General features: G+C 30.8%; 1 long non-coding RNA gene across 1 annotated transcript in view; it reads right to left on the bottom strand.

Annotated features, from left to right (window-relative positions):
• LOC146993328 (uncharacterized) overlaps nt 1-20,001 on the bottom strand; it is a 112,165-nt gene extending 92,164 nt beyond the window's left edge. The window contains exon 1 of the long non-coding RNA XR_015038749.1: nt 19,455-20,001. This is a non-coding gene — a long non-coding RNA (uncharacterized LOC146993328). The remainder of the gene's footprint in view (nt 1-19,454) is intronic.
• Nucleotides 20,002-20,346: the final 345 nt, after the last annotated feature.

The raw sequence follows: 20,346 nt of genomic DNA, 5'->3' as shown, positions 1-20,346 counted from the left end.
ATCAATTCTTTGCTGCATCGGCGTATATTCCATAACCCAATAAAGAACAAAATTTGACGACTCAAGTGTTTATTTCCTTATGTTGTTACAATACTGTAATACAATACAAATTTGCGAAGACATAAGTTCGGCTTATTTTCGTTATTAAAGCTTGATGAGTTTATGTTTTGGAAGATTTATTTTCAATAAAACTCGGTGAGTTATGATTTTTTGCTTAAAAATCGGCGGTCCGTGGCCGCCTCTCATAATCGGCCGCCTGTGTGTTTTGAACACACCGGACACATGGTAGCGGCGGCCCTGAACCCCCTTCATGAGGCTCGCGTCGGCGAGGAGTCGAACAAAAGAATGACCTAGCTCCGTGATTCCCAACGTCGGGCCCACGCCCCACAAGGGGGCAATGCGACTGTTAAGGGGCATTTTGAAAATGGACTCGTCCAGAGTTTAAGGTGATAAAGGACGTTCTAAATATGTTTCATGAAGTCAAAATTTTTCGAAATTTCATTTTTTATTCCCCAAAATAAAGAAAAATGTAAGTGATGTATACGTAAAAAAAGTTTTTAAATTGCGGTGCATTTTAAATATTTTATAAAGAATTCTCGCTGTAGACATGGACATTTAAATGCTTTTAAAGGCATTTAAATAACTGACACATTATGCTTTCCAGACGTTTCTCGCACATTTCAGCCAACGAATTTATTTTATTTTTTACTATAGGAATGGCAGCAGCAGCTGCTTTCAGCTATGTTTATATTGATCTTACATTTATTTTTTTCAGCCCTTAGTGAAATGAGGGGTGCAAGCAAGAAAAAAATGTTCGACGGTATTCGGAGGCATATTTAAAATTTGGTTTCATACCTGGTCCATTAAACGGTCAACTTTTGTCTTTTATGCCAATAATGCCTGACCAACAAATCAATGAAACTAGGTCGTCTTGAGGCACATTTGAAAGCGAAACATAATGCTGATATTAATTCAGATTTTGAATTATTTTCACACTTTAAGAAATAATTATGCATTATTTCTTTTCTATTTATAGAGCTTCTTCCTAAAATACTTTCTTAAATATGACATGATTTTTTGGCCTCTTTTAAATCGAAAAATGTAAGTCAATTTATAATTAATGCTCTATTCGGTTCATTTTAAATTAGAGAATTATTAGGAAAATAGTATTTGACTTTCTCTGAACATTTCTGAAAAGGAATAAAATAAGTGTTTTTTTTTTTTTTTTTTTTTTTTTTTTTTTTTTTTTTTTTAAAGTATTATTTAAAACTTGTAACTGAGTTATTATAAAATGTAAAGGGAATAATTCTTTTAATTATACTTATCAGATTTTTTTCTTTTTACCCTTCATTTCAACAATACATATTCCAAAACTCTTTATTACGTTCTTAAGTGGGCATCTCATAGCATTTGCTTTACAATACCTTTTAACAGATTGCTTTCCAATACGAACAATACAATTAAAGAAAATAGAAGAAAATAAAAGGATTTGAAAAAAGAGTAATATTAAAGTCTCTATTTACTGCTCATAATGCAAATGTTAATCGTCCTCTTGAGGCTATTATCAAATTTCATTACTCATCGCTTAATCTGGGAAAAGCCGTACTATAGGGAAGAATTGAATCAAACCATCAATATCAGCATTGAAAACTGTTCTAGAAAAAGATGACAATGACGTTAAAGTTATGCCACTAAATAAAAATACTATTTGCAGAAGAAAGATTAAATGAGGATATTGAAACACGACTTGTTGAAAAGCTGAAAAAAAAAAAATTTCGGTACAAATGGGATGAACCAACTTGGAGAGACAGTGAGGCCGTACTCGTAACTTATGTAAGATATATTCATAAGTGGGATTTTGCCGAAGAAATGTTCTTCTGTAAATCATTAGAAAGCACCACTACCTCCTAAAATATTTATAGTAAGCTACAAAATTACTTAGATATAAAAAATATGGGTGTACTCCAACTGCGCTAATGAACCCCCCCCGGGTCGAGCTATAGTCCAACTGCGCCAATCAAAATTTCTTTGCCCTGCTGCCTACAGGGTTACAATTTAACTTTTCGAAGCCAATAGTAGCCAAGAGGAAAACAAAAATAAATAAATAGAATTACATATCACAAGAACAAGTTAAAAATATTTAACAAGCAGGCTAATTACTTGAATAACAGTAACAAATGCGAGAGCTAACAAAGAAAATAAAAGGTATTGGTGAACATACATATTAGCATTACAAACATCTTTCATTTATTATAACAATATCATAAATTAAATAATTATAAAGCATACAAATTATATTTTTAATAAATTACATCAATAATAGTCAAGATGTCTGAACTAGACTGGAAAATTTAATAGAGTGCAAAAAATTATTCCATAGCCAAGTGTGTTAAAGTGTGCTAAAAATATTTTTTGTTAATTAAAGTAATTATGTAAATGCTTGCAGAAATTAAATTTAGTTAAATTTAAAAAAAGCTTAGCATGAAATCTATTATAACAACATTACTATGCATTTGGAGCACTGACGTATAAATTCTAAATAAATTAAAATTATTATGCTAAGAAGTTTTTCTAAAATTTATATAGAAGAAAGGAATAAGATAAACAATACTGCAAATTAATATAATCAATCAGGCCTCTCAATAAATAAAAGTTTATTTTTTAACCAAAAATTAAAAATTGGGATGCAAAAGTTTGAGTAATATACTTGGAAATATCTGAATATAATTAATTAGAAATGTATAATTAAATTAATAACAAGCTAATTAACAATAACCTTAAGCTTAATTTCATTCAATCTAAAACAAGCAATCGATCAGGCATCCGCATAACTGAAATTTTAAGGCTATTTTACGTAGATTTGCGTATAAAATAAAAGTTGCACTTATGAAACAAGTCAATAATGTACTGATAGTCAACAGGAATTAAAATACAGTGGTTAAAAATATAACTACTTGTCAGAAAGTATGCAAAGTTGCCATGGCTAGAGAAATTGAATGATTATAGAAAATTCATAAAGTTAAGCGCTACAGTGTGAAAAGAAAATTTTGGAATAAACACGTTAAGTAAATTAGATGGAGAAATAATCCTTAATTTATTGATATCCATATAAACTCTATGCTTTTGGGAAAATGTTACATATAATTTGCACCGAGGTATCAATCACCGAAACCGAGTTAATTTCTTTCCTTATTTTTTCTTATTAGAGGGATTTGTAAAAAGATACGCTAAGGTAAAGGTGAAAATTTTTGCAATATTTTTAAAGAATAAATTAAAAAAGTATTTTTACGCTACATTTTTACACAGTAAATAAGTACAAAAAAAAGAAAGAGCTGGGGGATCACTGGGACTAGAAACTCGGGTCGAACTACCAATGTTTAGTCACTTTTCCGCAAGACCCTTTGAAATTAGGCTGAACAATATATTAAAGAAAATAGAAGATACAGCACACATAAGAACAAGAGTGGGCTGAATTAGAGATTTACATGTTTAGTGAATGAGTTAAATTTACCTGTATGCCATTATGAAATATTAGGAATGTAGCATAAAAGCATGAGTGAAGAAGGCAATGGCAATCTAAATCATTTTAATCTAAATGTATATCGTTATCAGTATCTGCTATTAATTTCATTACTGCTGAAAAAATTATAAATGAATTACATTATAAATCACATGAACTCGTTGCATTATAAATTAAAACAGTTAGAAATATTATTAGCGTGATTCAGCGACGATCTTTGTTAACAAATCATTTCAAATAATTAATTTTACAAATAATTCAACCTGAAACTAGGTTAGAAAATAAGCTGCATGCTGAAGATTAAGCTTTACCAATGTGTTAGAAACATCTTCTGTTAACTAGAGTTTTGATGCAAGAATTTGTAAAAATTATCATTTAAATATAAATTGGCATAAATACAATACAAAGTATATAAATTCTACATACATGAAAACTTGAGTACAGTGCAACAATATGTGAAAAAGGAATGGATTAAAAGGGAACTGAAAATCCCAGGATATGAATATAAGGGAGTTTATTTATTTATTTTTTTATTGTTAATTATGAAAATTCTGCTGACGCTCATAATTATTAATTTATTAATTAAATGTGTATTAGAAATTAAATGTATGCCAAAGTACATCAGGTGGAAAACAGAATAAATATTTAAACGTTTCTAGTATTAAAATATATTTTTTAGCGCACGCCAGACTTTAAATTAATATTTGTTTTACATGCACAATTTTTACAATATTGATAAACGAAAATAAAGGCTTGAAGTCTCAATAGAATGTCACATTAATGGCGATAAACGACTTTTTGTAACACCCAATCTTCTTGGAAAGAAATGGGGGACAGGAAACGTCGCGCAGTTCGTGGATTAGAAAAGAGGGGGACGGGGATTTTCGATCAAATTTGGCGCAGTTCGTACCCTACCAAAAATATACCAATAAAAAATATAATACATCTTGTACTGCGGATGGTGCTCCTAATATGATGGCTGAAAAATAAAATAAAGCAGGGAGTAAGAAAAATGGTTGCTTAAAATTGATTAAAGAGGAGAATCTAGAAATGCTTCTTGTGCATTGAGATATTCATAGAGAAAACCTGGTAGCTAAAAACAATTCGCCTGTTCTAAATGAAATACTAAATTCAGTTATAAAGTGTATCAATGTTATTAAAGCTAGGGCCAAATGTGAACGTCTTTTTAAGTTATTTTATGAAGAACAAATTGAAGATTATATGAGACTTGTACTTCACACTGAAGTAAGAAGGCTGTCGAAAGGGAACTGCTTGGAAAGATTTATGGAACTATTTGATACTCTTAGTTATTTTATAAGCGACAAGCCTGAAATGAAAAATCCGTTAATGGATGATAACAAGGCAATTGTGGGTTATTTAGCCGATATCTGTGAAAAATTAAATATATTAAATAAACAACTTAAAGGAGCAAATAAAACTTAGGCTAGGTTATTTTAATTACGGCAAAGCCTCTAGGGCTATCTGCCTAAGGGGAGCTATGCCTTCGTGGAGGACTTTCGAAGGAAAACTGGCTCGTATGCACGTTACACATGGGAAAAACTACAAAACACCCATGCAGCCAGCCCGTTCGCGGGATTTGAACCTCGGACCAAACTACCAGTGTTCAGCGACTTAACTGCTCGGGCGCTGGTGGATGTCGATGCAAAAGGAAGATATTTGGTTTCATTGTCTTTGTTGAATTATGTCAGGCATATACTATTTACCAAAAAAATTTTGAAAAGTCTCATTGGCTTCAAAAATGTGACGTGACTACCGTTATACTTGTTATTGTCGATCATCTGAAAATTTTATCGGCTGATTTAAAAGATTTTGTAACTTAAAACAAATTGATTTCCCAACTTGGATGATGCAGCCAATGCATCATCCAAGGATTTGGCTGATATTTCAAATATGTAGTAAAAAGAAGAACTCGCAGAAATGCAAAATGCTGAGTCAATTAAAACTTTATTGAATATAAAAGGAGCGATGACATAGCTTTGTGAGGAAACCAGAATCAGATATCCAAATGCAACAAAATTTGCAAGAGAACTATTGTTACCGTTTCCATCTTCATATTTTGCTGAATGCGGATTTAGTGCCATAAATGATTTGCTGCTTAAAAAAAAAAAAAAAATAATAAAAATTAATAATACTTAAAATGAAAAACTTTCACTAAAATGAGTTTTTTTCTTGAATTTCAGTTCTCCACGTTTTTAAAGTTCACTTACTGTGTTTGCTCATAAAATTTCGTAGTCATTTCTTCCTAAAAGCTATCATTCAAGTTTCTTTCGTGAACATTTCAATTTTTAAATATTAAATATCATGTATATGCTACGAGGAGCTTAAAAATTTTTGAGAGGATTAGATGGGGCATAGCACAAAAAAGGTTGGGAAACACTGACCTAGCCCTTCTATTTAGCCCTGCCTGCAAACGTTAGAATTTTTTAAGCAAAATTACCATCCGTCTACTAGACTGGGACAGCCTACGTGATAAAAAGCAATTGCCCATCTTGCAGCTCGTAAGTGAGTGAAAATCGTGCTATCACAACTAGGTATCAACTACGAATGAGTTTTGACCTATAGCTCAAGTTGGGCCGAAGGCCGCTCGTTTTTAGTTAAATAATCAAAGGTACGCTTAGCACCACGCCCACAGGCGACACTACAGCACTACTTTTTAAGCAATATTACCGTCCGTCTATTAGACTAGGCCAGCCTCTATTAGACTAGGACAGCCTCCATGATAGACAACAGATGGATTTTAGCAGTTTTAAGTGACTTAAAAAAGAAAAATATTCTTTAGCATTGAATGAAAACGGATAGTGGTGGATAGGTACTTCTTGCACTTGCAATCAAATTATTGGTTAAAACTCATCACGCAATGCGCAAAAGCGTGGCGATGATTAGATTCCTGCCACAGCACACTCAATATTGAAAAAAGATGCTAACTTGGCCAGAATCTTACTGCGAGAACGGATTTGTGGACCTGTTTTTAGAATAAGACTCAAAATGAAATTACATGATGATCTCCTGCTAAATTACATGAAGGGTTACCTGTAGTATTAATATATGTAACATTAATATACTAATTATATGTAATATTAGTAATCAAGTGAATGTTTAAATTATTTTACAAGAATCTTTAGGTAATTAAGTTTTCATGTGTGTTCTTACTATCTAGTTTCTGAATATCCTCTTTCTGCCGCTCGTACTAGTAACGCCCCTTTGGGCGGGTGATAACGCCCAAATTTGGAAGCTAAACTTTAGAGCGACATTAGTTTAATAATTTAAAAAGATAATTGTCATTAAAATAAAATATAAGGTATTTCCATCACTTGATTTAAATGAAAAAGAAAGGAACACAAAAATGATTCATTTCCATTGCCTGATTGTGGGCAGGGTCCATTGAGGGGTACACTTTATAGGCGGGCATAAAAGCTTGAATAGCCCCGCCCCATTAGTTCGGTTATGCGAGTTCTTGCTTCATTAGGTACATATAGTAAACCGGGATACACAATTAATAGAAACTAAGAGTAATTATGGCATAAACCAAAGTGTAGAATCTATTCATAAACAACATACTATATGTATAAAGTCGAATGTGTTTCAGCTTCTTAACATCAGCTCCTCCCCCAACTGGCGAAAACTTCGAAAGACTGGCGATTTTCTTTACCTGCATTTGGCGAAATTTTCCGAAAAAATCCTAAAATGACATTTTCCTTAGCATTCCTTACATTTGCTTTTAACCCGCGAGCACACGCACCGATCCGACGAACACGAGAACACGCGCCAGGTATGTCATACCCGAATAAAAAAATTGTAAATAAAAATCTGCCGAAAAAAATTAATCGGTTTTTTAAAAGAAATTAAAATGTAAAACCAACTTAATACTTCATTTTAGACAAAATAGGAAACAATAAGGTGAGGAAAAATTATTTACTTACAATTTTTATGAACATTGTTTATAAAATGAGGTTATATGTTCCATACATATACTTTAGCTACAATTTTCACAAATGAATCTAGTCTTTCTATCTTTTTTCTTGGAGCACTCTGTACACCTCTTGTAAGTCATTTGAGGTTTTTTGGAGGGCGGTCCATTGTTAACATGTTCATCGGTGGTCAGTGTTCGTCCAGAATCAGGAACCACAGATGCTCGTCGTCGTTCATTTCGAACATTTTCTATTAGCTGCATCCCTAAGGCTTTGAGAAAAGTACTCTTCCCGTTCACGTGTGAAATTTTCTCGTATTGAATAAATATAAATATTTGTATTGTCAACTACATGTTTTAACATATCTTCATCGATAAGCAATGACAAGGACTCTAAAGGTGTTGAGACGTCTTTAGAATACTTTGTATTTCCAGAGAGTTTAGTTATAATATTTTGGTGCCAATTCTAACATTAGTCTGGAATTTATTTTTGTTCCATTTTACTCCATTTTTTCCCAACATAGAACTCATTGCTACATTCCAGAGTTTCATTTTCTGTTTCTGTATCTGAATCACTACTCTATATGGATGAATCATGATTACTAATTATATTCTTCATCATCAACATCTTCCTCTTCTTCACTAAATGAATCCTCATCAGAAGAAACTGTTTCAAGGAGATTTCTCAATCTTTTCATCTCTTCATCATAAGGAATATACGGCGCCATGCGTACAACTCAAGAAAAACTTATACTAAAAGCTTGAAAACGAGTAGGGTGAAGTGACTTACTGAGAAACGCCAGTACACGCGCGGGTATGACATGCCCGAACAATGCTGGTCCTAAAAAACTGTTGCACTTGCCACCTCAGGAATTTCCCCCATTTAAGTATGTGACCTTGAACTCAACTACACTAAGTTTCATCCTTTTATGAAAGAATAGGTGAGAAATATACAAAAAGAAAAATGTACATGGGTATGACATACCCGCCGCGTGTGCTCGCGGGTTAATAAATTTATTCTCTTCATCATTGTTTAACAAAAATAAATAAATAAAAACCTTTTTTTGAAAGAACTATTAGGGGTATCAAAATAATGTATTTTATACCTCTATTAACTTTCACTGGAATCAAAATTTTGTTTACACTGTGAAAAAAAGTAATTCGTATATTGGATAGCTACAATTTTGTATGATGTTCAACCTTTTATACAAATGAATTATTTTGCATTTGATAAAACAATTTAGGGATTTTTTATTTTCGTTAAACTGGTCAACTTAGCACAGCACATTAATGTACCTGACTTCAATATCAATATTTAGAATTTATTGCATATTTCCTTTTAAATTAACCATATCTAAAAAACATTATTCGTTGTTTTGCTTAAGTACCTATTATGAACTTTCCTTCTCAGTTATGCAATACATATCATAATAAATAGCTTTTTCACTTGTAACCTATCAGGATTCTGCCTATCAACAGTCAAGTGGAGAACACTGCTGAACTCTGTTTGATATGAGTTCAAAACCTGGCAAATTGGTTGTTTGCAAAGCCTTTTTTATGTTTTTTGTTATGTATAACATGTATCTAAGACAGTTTCCCTTAGAAAGCTCTCCACAAAAGCAGCTTTCTTCGTAGACATATAGCCATCATGTACTTTGCCATATTCAGACCGACTGTTAGAACCCTATATTTACACATACTTGGTGGCATGCGAAAGACTGTGAATTTCAGAAAAAAAGACTTTCTCTTTCCCCTTAAACACTGAAGTATTATGCAAACTACAGTATTTTGTAAACATAAGTCTTTTAGTACTCATACTTTCACATTAGTTTCAAATATTATTTAATGTTGCACATGGCTGCATCTGTGATAATGAAACCGGTTTATAGAGCATTTGAATTGAAAAGTAAGGTATCTGGTGATTGACGGCAATTATACAGTAATAGGCAAGGTTTCTTAGTAGTATATTAATACAGATCTATCAAATAATTAATATGATAATAGTGTCTTATAAATAGTAACTCTTAAAATCAGTACAAGAATTCTCTGCTATGTTTATCTGTTTGCATTTCTTTATGCATCATTTCAATTGATCTTTAGACATCTGTTTATTTTCATAATTGTCTATGCCTGAAATTAACTATCAATCTTTTTCCAAGCAAACCAGTTACTCTGGAATTTGTCCAGACCTAGGCTATATTCAAAATTGTTGAGCTTTATTACTTTTTACTATACTATAAAGCAGAAGTTGCTTTAGAACAGAATTTTTTTTGAAATAACGTCTATTTTTTTGTGTAGGGAATCAGATCAGCTCAATTTTTATGCAGAATTTCTGCTGAAATATAAGGCTAAGAACAAAATTAGCATTATGTAAATCACATGCAGATAATGTTCACTGATCTTCTTTGTTTTCCAATGCATACATTTTCACTCGATGAATAAGATGTTCATCTAAATATTATCTCATTTGTAGGAGAGAGAGAGAAGGGTATTTCCTCTGCTTTTTTTTTCTTTTTAATTAATTTGGTATCTGTAATTTTGAAATTTTACATTTTTGCAGAAACTCAAAAGACCTTTTATTCACAAGCAATTTATTTGCAAATGAAAGCTTTGTAAAAAAAACAAATTATTTAAGTGACACTTTTCTACCTCATCATCAAGCAGCATTTCTTAAACTGTGGGTCATAACTCCAAAAGAGGTTGCAAAAATTTATTTCAGGTGCACGAATTAAAGGAAACAATAGTTGCAATCCCTTTATTGTATTTAATTTATTGCATTTTCTATTCAGCAAAATTAAAAAATCATAATACTAGTTAAGTTGAGCTGTAAATTATATTTATATATGGAAAAATACCACTAAGTGCATCATAATACCGTTATTACAATCCCATTTCAGCATATAACTTATTTCAGAATCAAAATATGCCACAAATGCACAGGTACATAACATCTTGTGCCACACAGGCTTGTCAAGAAAAAGGTTGGAGCCACTGTATTTGCTGTAGTGATAACTCTTTTCCAGTATAATGAGTTATATCTCTTTTATCATAACAAGTGCGTGCATCAGAAGAGCAACAATATATAGTATTTTACTGTGTTACTCAAATAAGTGGTATTTATTTGAAAAATTATTAATAGTGATGTTGCTATTTATATTTTAGGTTAAAATTATTTTTTATTTATGGATAAATGGTTGAACTTAAGGAAACAAAATGTAATAACAAAAATGGCAATGCTACAAGTTCTGTTCAAGCAAGATCTTGTAATCGAAAGGATGGACCTACGATGCAAAACAAAAGTATGATGAGATATTTTCTCCAATTTGGTTTAATTTTCAACAATTGTGCTGCTAATGAACAATTTCTTTGTTGAATTTGCAATAACATTTTAGCGAATTAGAGTACGAAACCATCAAAATGAGAAAAGCATCTCAACTCCAAGCATCCTACATATGTCAACAAACTAAAAGAATATATTGAACAACTGCTAAAATCTTGAAATAAAGGAAAATGATATTGTGAGAAATTTATGACTGTTACTAAAAAACATTTATTCATGTTACATGAAGTTTTATATCTGATTGCTTAAAATAAAAAGTCATGCACCATTACAAAAGATCTTGTATTAAAATTAATTAAACTATTAAAATGGTAAAAATATTTTACAGAAGTAAATATGGTGATGGAATTCGAAAATTCCTGGATCAGGCGATATCGTCACCAATAGAATTACTGAAATTAATGACAACAAATCTGAACAACCCAATATTAGACTTAAAAAAGCCTCAAATTTACAATTCATTTGGATGAAACAACTGATATTCAAAAATTAGCCCAGTTGTCAATGTATGTCAGCTACATTCATAAAGAAAGGTTTGATGAAGAATTGTTATATTTTTTTTTTTGGTCCTTTGGAAAAACATACAAGAGGAGAAGAGATACATAGTAAAGATGATTAAGTTTTTAACGACTGAAGGTTTAGAACTGAGAAAAATTTATTGAAGTATTTGCAGATGGTGCAAACATTAAAATTGGTAAATCATTTGTTAAAACTGCTGGTAATGATCATGTAACTGTTGCCCACTGCATAATCCAACATAAGGCCATTGCACGAAAAAAAAAAAAAAAAAAAAAGGTTTGAGCACTGTGTCTTAATGTCAAAATTATCACTTTTATTAACAGCCATTTAGTTTCAAATCTGTAAAGATGTAGACTCTGAATAGAAAAATTTATTACTACACACAGAAGATGTCAAGATGGTTTAAGAATATTATTGTTATGAAAAGGTGAAATTATTATACTTTTAACCAAAAGAAAATCTGCTCTTCTTGGTCATCTTCAGAATGATTTATGATTATGAAAGCTGTATTTTTCGTCAGATATTTTTGAGAAACTAGATGATCTCAACTTGTCTGTTTGTGCAAAATCAGCAGTATATTTGCTCTGAATGATTAAATTGGTATTAAATATATCAACGTTTGGAAGAATAGGATGGACAACAATTCATTTGAAATGTTTTTTGCTACTTTTAATTTATAATTGTAAAAAATAACTGTAAAACATTAATTGCAAAAAGTATTATTCATCAATTAAGAACCTAAGAAACATAGTTTTGCAAATATATTATATCGAATTTTGCTTTCAAAATGCTATCTTGGACTCAAAAACCATTTTTGATTGACATTAATGTGATTAATCTTCTGGCATATAAAGCCGAACAGAATTTTGCCAATCTGTTGAGTGATTCAAAGAGGTCTTGAATGAAAAAGTTTAAGGAGCACTGTCATCAAGGATTAATTTGCCTTATATGTTGTGTGTACAGTTATACAGAGGAAATCGAATGTCCTTACATATATACTTAAAAATAAAACCACTTATGAGATTATTGTTTCATTAAATATATCTAGTTATAAGACATAACTCGTAACAAGAAAGCCACAACATTTTTAGAGAAATAAGGTACCTGAAAAGAAAATAAGTATATTCTCTTTTGTTAAGCACTACTAATTTTGACAATTATGAATACTGAAAGTATCAAAAATAGTTGGTAGCTTACTAAACATCTATCTTAAGAAAAATGTATAGCTTATATTAGCTTTCTCTAAATGTGCTATTGGTTACCACACTTTCAGAAATGTTTGATGATTTGATCATTTATACGGTTAGTCACAAAAGTCTGCGTACAGACTAAATTTTAAATTAAAAAAACACTTAAAGCATAGAAAAATGTATTTTAATCATTGCATTTTTTTTTCTTCTATTAGCTAAAATTGTAAGCTTAAATAAATAGTAAATAATATCAGTGTAATACTTTTTACATTTTTTCAAAAATATATTTTGTCAAAAAAAACTCAGAAATTTCCTCCAATAAGTCTGCGTACACTTTCAAAAAAAAAAAAAAAAAAAAAAGAAAAAAAGAAAAAAAAAAGAAAATATAAGTTTTTTACATTACTTCAATACTTTGTAGGATATCCTTTATTCTTCAAAACAGCTTGCAGACGTCTGGGCATTGACTGAACTAGTTTTTCAGTGTCATCCGACGTAAATTTCGCCCATTCTTCCTGCAATTTACTAATTAGCTTATTTCGCGACATAATATTGTGTTTTCAAATTCGTTTCTCCAATTTTGCCCACAAATGTTCGATTGGATTGAGGTCTGGTGACTGTGGAGGAGTATGCAACTGTCTTGGAGTGTGATAGAGGAGATATTCCTCCCCAATTTTAGCTGTATGTTTCGGGTCGTTGTCTTGTTGGAAAATAAAGGTATTAGAAAGGTTTAAATTTCGGGCACTGTCTCGTAGATTTTTCTTCAGAATATCCAGATAAACATACTTATCCATGACATACACCCCCCCCATCACACCGCCAACTCCATGTTTGACAGTTGGATTTACATTTCTCAGATTCAGAGTTGTTCCTGGTTTTCTCCATACAATAGGCCGGCCATTAACTTAAATACTGTAAATTTACTTTCATCTGACCAAATTACATTGTTCCAGAAGTCCTGCGAAGAGTTTAAATATGTTTTGGCAAAAGCAATTCTTTTCTTTCTATTTGTCTCGGAAATGTATGGCTTAGACCTAGGTTTGCGTCCATGATAATCGGACTTTCGCAGCACTTTTCGTATAGTTTCAGGAGCAATTTCCTTGTTGCTAGTTAAAAAAATGTCTTTTGCAATGCTTGCAGCAGAAAGTTTAGGATTTTGTTTAATTCGTAAAGGAATTTTTCTTTCTTCTCTCTGCGTTAGCTTCTTCGGTCTCCCACATCTTGGTTTTACAGCAAGACTACCAGTGTCAAGATAGTTTTGAATAACTCTTTGCACACTAGAAAATGGTTTTCCAATGGTTTTACCAATATAATGAAGAGTTTTACCTTCATCTCTCAATTTGATAATTAGCTGTCTCGTAACTAAAGGAATTTCTTTATTGGTTGTCATTTTCGTCAAAGAAAATCGAAATAGCAACTTCCAATCAACGTGAAATTTGCTTCGGAAGTCAATGACCTTGAAAGTGCAACCTTCTTTGCATTCTCAAGTTTGAAGTTTAAAAGTTAGATAAGAAATCCCCCGCCTCCTTTGTGTTGTACGCAAACTTTATTGGCTTTGATTTCTGGCTACTTATCTTTTAAAAATTAGTGTGGATAAATTATTAGATATGAAAATATTACAGTTAAATAATTTCAAAGTCCCTTATTGAAACTAAATATTTAAAAAATAAAACTTTAAGAAACTACCCTTTTCGCACCTTAAAATTTGGATTTGATATTACTTTTCTTGATGTAAGCAGACTTTATTGACTAACTGTATATATTACCAGATTTTGAAACAAAAGAAAACCTTGGTTTTATTTGACAAGAATTGTTAATTTCTATTCGAATGATTGGCAGTAATTTTTCTCAGGGCTTTTCCTCCTGAAATATTACCTTAAAATCAATTATTTGATATCATTGTTTTCCCATGAAAAGTTACTTTAAATCTCATTATTTAATAACATTGTTTTTTTATCACTTGCTTAATATGTACTTACTTTTAATAGAAGAGATTTTGCATATTACAATAACAGCTAGCTTTTTTATAATCTGAAATGAAACTGCTTGTTAAGTGTAGTCATAAACTACAGTGGAAAAATTTTGATTAAGGAGTAAACTAAGCTGTTATACAATTCCTAGTAGTTTGAAGGATATGAAAATTTGATAAAGAGAATTAATTTGTACTTTCTTGATGCAAAATTAATTGTCAAATGAATTGTATTTTGTGGCATACATATACTAATTTAAACCTTTTATATGTAACTAATTGTAATTGTAGTGATGCAAATCGCAAAAATTTACATTATTATATGCATATCAGTTTAAAATCTAACAAATTTGACCTCGATATTCTAAAGGCATTTAAAATTCCCAAAGTGAATCACAGCTCATTTCTTGTTAGAAATCTTGAGAACAACCATCTGTTGATCATCCAGCTGCATTATATTGGTGGCATAACTAGGAGTTGACATGTGTCCCCAGGCACAGCATCCAGGGAGTGCCAAACTGTTATTCTCCATTGCATCTTGGAAAACAGGAAGGACCATTAAATCTTCAGTTGTTCCAAGGCATTGAAAACCTTACTTACACTTCTAATATCAATGAGAAATAATAACTGAACTTATGATATTGGCTAAATACATTACAACTTTGAAATAAACTCACTTGAAAGATAAAATAATGCTATAAAAGTTTAGATGTCAGTAGTGACAAAAAGTGGTTTCTTACTGCACAGTTTAATCTCAAATTTGAGATTCCCTCACCCAAAGTATATCAGATGAAGTGATTAAATAATGCTACAAAAACTGAAGCCTTGAACAGCTTAGTGTTGATAAAAAGACTAATGAATTGTGGTATTCCTATTGCAGAGTTTAATATCAAATTTGAAAGTCTTTTTTATTTATTTAATTTTGGTTAGCTAGAAAATATTTAAGTATAATTTCTATATAAACGTTTTATAAAGTGCTTGAAGAAAACCTTTTAACAGCATTAACCATTAAACAAAGGTAGCCAACTCTTATAAATATGACTTGTTGGTGCTTCAGGCATTGAACCCTAGGGTTTTCACTTGTCGGTGGGGTGCTCTTGGCCAGTGTCATATAAAAAACAAAGCGCTCTGTGAATCAAATGCATTGCATTTGATAGAAAATACAAGAACCAGTCAAATTACCCCTCAATCAAAGGGATGGTGGACATAACGGTGTCCAAGGCTGGTCAGAAATGGGAGATTAAATAAACAGTTATTGCTGAGATGATTAATACATTACTACAGAAATTTAAATGATATAAATAAATTGCATAGAGGCAGTACGCTGATGTTACATAGATAAAAGGTATATAAATAGAACTGAAATTAAGGCATGAAATAGTTGTACTTACAGGAATTTTAAATAGCCAAATACTGTTAATACTTCACAATGCAGAAATAATAAGTATAAATCCAAAATGACTGCCTTTAGATGCATGGTAGAATAAACAATATAATAGTTACATGAAGGCGGAGCAACTCACGATGAGTGTTAAACAAAATTAAGAAAGCGAAAAAATAAGGAAAAGCAAACTGCAGATTTCACAAAATCAATATTTAGTATTGTGGTGAATTGTTCTAGGCCTTTTGTAAGGATGGTCAATGGTAGGATTGTAGTTATCAAGATTTTTAATATGTTCATAACTGGAATTTTGAATCTTTTGAAAGAAATTGTGAGAAGCAGCCTAAATATAATCCATTGCTTTTTCAATTCATAAATGCACGTTGTTTTGTCATTTTCTGACAAACCATGGAGCATTAGTAATGGGAGTAAGAATTTTGTTTTGCAAAACAACTATTTTCATTCTATGACTTTTAGAGGTAGTCGCCCATACAGGTACCACATAGAAAAGAACTGGTTGAGATCCAATATCAAGTATATGTGTCAAGTATAGCAGCACTGACTATGGAGTATTTTGTGCTTTTGGTATTTAGAAATATGTCCTGTACTGATAAACAGAAGCCATATAAAGTTGATAGCAATAAATATTTTTAATTACCCTTGTTTAACAATCTTGTACATAAAACAACATTGAGATCAAGTAAAATTGCTTGTATAAAAAATTTTAAATGCCATTTTGAATGCATAATTTTATAAAACATTTATCCTCAAATTCTCAAGTTTAAAATGTAATAAAAGTTAAAGAGAATTATATGGTTTCCATGTAAAGTGACCAAAATCATTTTTCGATCACTCTATAGATATAAATGCTACTGCTCTGCTTCTCAAGGAAATGCATGCTTTCCTATTGTTTCCTCTTATCTTGATAACATATTAATGCACTGTAGCATAACATGTTAAAATGCATGTAATAGGAAAGTGGTTGATTTTTGATAATAAACATTCAGTGAGTGACTTTTGATAGTAAACATTCAGAATTGAGTGCTTTGAATTGCATGCCCCCCATAAAACACTATAAAAATACTGTATATAGGATATAAAGATTAAAAAACCCAGTTATAATTTTTGTGACAATTTTAGAAGGTATAATTTTATCTCCTGGAACTTGCATATGCATAATAGCTTCCCAAAAATTACAGAACTAACCTCTAGAATTTATTTTAAGATCCTAAAAATAGAGAGAATAATTATTATATGATGTATATATAAAATTAGTGAGCGACTTCTAAATTTGATTACTTTTTAGATGGAGAACTATTTGTTTTTGGAATAATTTTATTTACTGACAGAATAAGTAATGAACAAAAAATATATCAAATGTTATCAGACTGCTTCTGTGTATAGTTGGCATAAAAATCAATATTTAAATACTGCAATATTCAAATATGACTAATTCCAACATAATCGCATTTTAACAGAAATAATTTCTGGATTGGAATAGATGAATTTACATACTAAGTTTAAGGTTTGTCATTGATTGTGATAGTTCAGCTGCATTTGTTTTAACTTTCAAACTGAGTAGAAAATTGAATGATTTGCATTTTTAGCTCTTTTTTATGTATGTATGCATATTTTTCCTTAAATGAAAATAAATAAATTTGTTGTAGCTCATAAACCTTGCCAAATCAGGAAGAATTAGGTAAGTTACTTATTATACACTTTAATTACCAAGTACAATTATCTATGTGTGTGTGTATTAGCTGTGACTATTAGGTGTCAAATAATCAGTCACTGTAAAAAAACTGCTCAATCATTAACTAAATTATAACCAGAAATATATTACCTAACCAAACTTACATGACATAAATGTCAAATTATATTAATCTGACTAATTTTCTTTCAGCCTTGGTGATTAATACCAAAATTCACTAGTACTTTCTAGGTAAGTTAGTTTCATCTGTTGAGTTATTTCCTCACTATAAAAATATGCGTTATAAAGTGTATATTCAAGCATTGAAGATATACATCTGACTTTTTTTTTTGAAAGACTAGCTTACAATCACTTATAGACATGGGCTTTTTCAAATTACTTATTTTAAGGTGTTTCAGGTTATTTAAGGTATTTTAAGCAGTTGGCTTCTTTTAGTAAAATAAGTTACAAACTTTTTTACTTTGTTTACTGTCGAATAACCTCTAAGAAATAATAAACGAAAGCAACAGTCCAATATTGGATCAAGTTATAGTAACATCAGTTTCTTCCAAGGAACGAATTAACGTATAAAACCCGCGACTTTCATAAACACATTTGTCAAAAAATGGATCTGGATCGTAAATTTAAAGTCTGGCCTCTACTACAAAGAGTAATCACCAGTAGATATCTTGGCTCTTGGGCTTTTACTTTATTTATTTATTTATTATTATTATTTTTCAATCAAAGGCACACTGTCTTGTGGATTCATACTGCAGCTATGTTCCCAACACAGCAACCCATCGTGTCAGTGCGTCGACATTCCCACTGCTTGGCGACATTCGCGCTCATATATCTGAGTTTGAGTCGCCAACAGCCAATCATCCGAAACCGCCCTTTCACACTGACATGATATTCTGGAAAATTAATTATATAGTATACTTTCTTCCAAAAATTTGTTTTAAAAATCTTGAATTTAGAAAGTATAGCTAAAAGATTTATTATTTGTGTTCAAAAGCTATCACTTGATCTGTAACAAGTCTCCTCCCAAGAAGGCATGTTTATTTTCCCCACCCATTTTTGGTGGAGGTCAGTTGAGAACTTAGAGGATCATCTTCATTAAATACGCTTCAATTGACAGCATGAATAATAATTTTTAAAATCTAAAATTTGTTTGCTTGATGTAATATACTTTTATTTATATTAGTTCAAACTCTTTACAAATTCTCAAGCATCTGATATTATGAATGACATACTTTTTATAAATGATTTTAGATACATGTTTCGTTATTATATTTGGACATTTTTTGTTGTTTATCAATTTGTGGATAAAATTTTTCCCAGATGCATACAACACGTTGCCCAGAATGAATGTTTATTACATTTATGTTATGTATCCACATTTATTCAGAATAAATTTTATTTTACTGGCGATGGTAACGATCATAATTTTTGTAATAATATGAAGAAACTGAAATGATATTAGAATATAGTTTCTGGATTAAAAACATCGCCTAGCCTTTTAAATTCAAATAACGCATTTGTTTGTATGATGAACATATTGGAAAAAATAAATTCAAAATTTTAAGTCTGTTAAAAACTATATGGTGAACTAAAATTTCATTTTGGATTAATTGTCAAGCATTACTTTTCAAAAATGCTCAGCTAATCTCACATTTTTATTTGCATTTTGTGACATTAAGTACAATACACTGCACAAACGTTATTGACTAACAAGAAAGCATTTACTCATATTTTAATAATCGTCTCGATAATGTTAAATATCAGATAATATATAAACATGTTGAAAACCATTCAGAATTTTAAGTTTATTAAAACTATTTGGAAATAGCATAATATAACAGAAAACTCCAGTCTCATGTAATACATACACTATCTATGTAAGGTAACAACATTATATACCTGATGACGAACATTTCCCTCATCGATTATCATCGTTCTCCATAAAATTTAATTCTTATAATTTTACGTAGATATCAACCACTTGCTGCTAGCCGCAAGTGGGCTTCTACGTTGTAGGTAGATATGCGATAGATCTACTAAAGGGATAATATTTATCTTCGGGAATCTAAACCCAATATTGATTTGTTTATTTTCGTAGCGGTTGCTAACTAAAAATAATGCGTGTGCTTGAGGTTGTTTGGAATATGCTTCCGGATCTTTTTTCTATCTGTTCGAACATTAATTTCGCACAGATAACAATATCATCTTTCAATAATGTTCTCATGCTTAAATTGGTCTTTATATTTATTTCACATGTTATTACTAAAAGCAAACACTGATAGCAATTTATTCGAGCTATCCCTATTTCGTGCTTGATCTGTACACGTTTAAAAAAAATGCTATTGGGTTTATTCGTGCCTTTCGCAGATTCAAATTTCGGTATATCGGAATAAAAAAAAGCTATCTGAACACAGATAAAAGAAACTAATATCTGCGAAAACGGCATTTGATATTACTCTATGTTTACATGCACATATATAAGTTTTATGGAGTTTTTTGGAAACTGATTGGTGTATTCTTTAAAAATTTTTAAAAACTATAAACTCAAGAAAACACTTTGAATTAACTAAGAAATCAAATCAATTTATAATGAGACATTTCGGGAAACTGAATAAAGTTGCAGTAATGTATGAAATAATGCATAGCTAACAGCAATTAATAATTTTCTTATTTGAATGCAAGGTTTATAAATATGACACGCTTTCATATGTATAGTATGACGTTATCGTATAGTTACGTATCAGTTTCACGCTATAAGATATCTTCTATAACAATTTCAATATGCGTGTTT

This window comes from Stegodyphus dumicola, chromosome X1 (genome assembly GCF_044657685.1).
Source record: "Stegodyphus dumicola isolate Sdum_Otavi_A_Nest chromosome X1, ASM4465768v1".
Lineage (NCBI taxonomy): Eukaryota > Metazoa > Arthropoda > Arachnida > Araneae > Eresidae > Stegodyphus > Stegodyphus dumicola.
This window is presented reverse-complemented; position numbering and strand designations above follow the sequence as displayed.